The sequence below is a fragment of the Mustela lutreola genome, chromosome 6 (assembly GCF_030435805.1).
Source record: "Mustela lutreola isolate mMusLut2 chromosome 6, mMusLut2.pri, whole genome shotgun sequence".
NCBI classification, from domain to species: domain Eukaryota; kingdom Metazoa; phylum Chordata; class Mammalia; order Carnivora; family Mustelidae; genus Mustela; species Mustela lutreola.
Genome location: NC_081295.1, coordinates 79,154,628 through 79,157,679, shown reverse-complemented (window position 1 = coordinate 79,157,679; position 3,052 = coordinate 79,154,628). Strand labels below are relative to the sequence as shown.

At 37.8% G+C, this 3,052-nt stretch overlaps 1 pseudogene; it reads left to right on the top strand.

Annotated features, from left to right (window-relative positions):
• The first annotated feature begins 408 nt into the window (after window positions 1-408).
• Window positions 409-2,188, top strand: LOC131834616 (peptidyl-prolyl cis-trans isomerase A-like; annotated as a pseudogene).
• The last annotated feature ends 864 nt before the right edge of the window (window positions 2,189-3,052 follow it).

Below are 3,052 nucleotides of genomic sequence, written 5' to 3'. Positions count from 1 at the left end.
TACACACTGAATAGAGGAACCATAGCAGCACGGAAGGAAAATGACCTTCAGGTAGTGGGCATGATTTTAGGCATCCTCCGTTACCTGTGCTTACATAGAATTTGACGCGTGGAAACGGTCTGAACCATATCACACTCAAATCTCTGAGTCTCTCACTGAATCTTGAATAATGAGTATATACCCAGAGTTGGCTTTTCTCTGAATATTGACTCCTTTAGTTGGAGGTTAAAAGAGTGTCAAGTGACGATAAAAAACAGAAATAAACACTGACCGATTCAAATACCAGTTTTCCAAAAATGATGCTGTGCATTTAGATGTTTTTTGAGGGTATGAAGTACACTGCTATAAAAGTGATTCCTTATGTTGCTACAAATAAAGTCATAAAATAGGAGCTAAATAGAAAACACAATGGCTGTAGGTCGTATTCTCATCCAAGCTGGTGTTTCTCATCTGCAGTCTTGTGACTCCATAAGGCAGCACTGGGAAGTGATTGACAGCATGTGTTCTCCAGGCAAAGCTCAGGCTCTTTCCAGTTCCAGGATTCTGCTCAAGGTGCTTAACCTCTCTGTGCCTCAGTTTCCTAATAAAAAAAATAGCAATAACAAAAGCACCTATAAAGCAGGGTTAATCTGAGGATTAAATGAGTTAGCATTCCGTGTTCAGAACTGGGCCTGGATCTTAAGAAATACTAGCTACCCTTGTGTTTATCTAGGAATGTCTATCTGTCCTGCTAGACTCTAAAGGACAGAGAAAGCAGTTTTATCATCATTTTATTCTCAGCATCTACCATTATGGCTGGTGCACAATAGAAGAGGCTGCAAAAAGGAAAAAAAAATAGGTTCAGCAAATTGAACTCAAGTGATAAAAATTTGTTAGAATAACAACAACAACAGCAACAAAACTGTAGATTTTAGTTAAATATGTGTCAATATTCATTCACTAATGTAACAAATGTACCACACTAATGCCAGATACTGACAATAGAGAAAGCTCTGTGCCTGGAGTGTGAAGGTAGAGGGTGGGTATATTTAACTCTTCATAATATCTGCCACATTTTTCTGTTAATCTAAAATGGTACTTAAAAAATGAAGTAAATTAATTACACAGAAAATAAATAAAATAAGGAGCTACTAATGAGATTCAGTCTGACTAACTAATGAGATTCAGTCCTCCATGGTTAGATTGCAAAATCACTGAATTAAGACAAACTGAATTAAAGGATTTAGGAAAACCTTATACTGGAGGGTGTCATGTCAGATCAAGGCTGTGTCTAAAAGTGTGATTGCTTACTCTCACCAACCACAAACAAATCAAAACTCACTTGGGAACAGTGAAAGACCTAATTTGCTGTGGAGATGGACCACAGAAATATTAACAGCAGTGTATGTTACAGTTTACATTTTGCATTAAGTTGCCTTGCTTGTATATAAGTCTTGTCCCAAAATAATAATTATACTGTTTTAAGAACATTGAGGCTATATCTAATAATTAACAACAACAAAAAAATCTCCAGAATGCTCAAAACTGGTAAACGCCAGACTGATTAAACACTGGCTCCCTAAGTAACTTGTGCCTAATAAAGGTCTGGTAAAAAAAGAAATAATTAAAATTAAACAAGGGATGTGGCCTTGCAAACACTACTGCCCTGGAGTTGTCCACACTGCCCAACCACAGGCAACAACGCCCCACCCCCACCAAGCCCCAGGTTCTTGGGCGTGGCAGTGGACTGCTAGCCCTCAGTCCCCATCTCCTTTGAACTGTTTGCAGACAAAGTTCCGAAGACAGCAGAGAACTTTTATGCTCTGAACACTGGGCAGGAAGGATTTGGTTATACAGCTTCCTGCTTTCACAACCTTATTCCAGGATTTCTGTGCCAGGGTGGTGACTTCAAATGACATAATGGTGCAGGTGGCAAGTCCACCAATGGGGAGAAGTTTGATGAGAATTTTATCCTGAAGCCTGGGATGGGGGGGGCGGTGGAACGTTGGCCAGTGCAAATGCTGGACCCAACAGAAATGGTTTCCAGTTTTTCATCTGTACTCCCAAGACTGAGTGGTTGCGTGGCAAGCTTATGGTCTTAGGCAAGGTGAAAGAGGGCATGGGTACTGTGGAAGCCATAGAGTGCCTTGGGTCCAGGAATGGCAAGACCAGAAAGAAGATTGCCATTGTTGACTGTGGACAAATCTAATAAACTTGACTTGTGTTTTACCTTAACTACCAGACCATCCCTTCTGTAGCTCAGGAGAGCAGCCCTTCACTGCCATCTGCTCCAAATACCCTATAATCTTTGTGCTCGCAGTGCAGTTCTATGGGTTCCATATTTTCCTTGCTCCTCTCCAAGTTTAGTTGGATTGCAAAGTTAAGTTTACGAGTATGAAATAAAAATAAAAACTCAAGAATTCAAATAAAAATAAAAACTCAAGAAGACCAACAAATAAAATAAAAACAAACAAGGGGACTATATGAGGAATGCTTTTGCTTCAGTGGAATAGGGTCACATACAGAATTATTTTATATAAATCTCAATTATACCCCCAAATTTTCTCTCAGAGGTTTTCAATCTAACAAAATTACAAATATACAGCTTCATCATATATGAGATATGGACTATTTATAAATATATAAAAAAGTCACAAAAAGATTAAGTAGAAATATAAAAGAATGAAAAGAAGATTAAGTAGAAATATAATCTATGGTACAAACTTAATTTTGTGATTAACTCATATAGAACTTCCATTCTATTCAACATTTCTTAATTTCTAAGTAGGGAAAACCAGGACCTTTTATTCTCCTTCACCAGCACTTCTTCAGAATTGAGGTACTTATGTGTGTACTGTTTTTTAAGGGAAAAATACTGTTTAATTTAAAAGGTGACTTTATTACCTTTTTATTTGTATGCAGATGAAAAAAATGTTCAGAAAGACATTTAGGTGACTGCTTACACCATGCTATTTGGGGATATATATCAAACTTGTAGGCATCTCTGAAAAGCCTGTGTCCTCAGAAGATCTTGATTTTGATGAGAAAGCAAAGGCAATTAAAAGGCATTAAG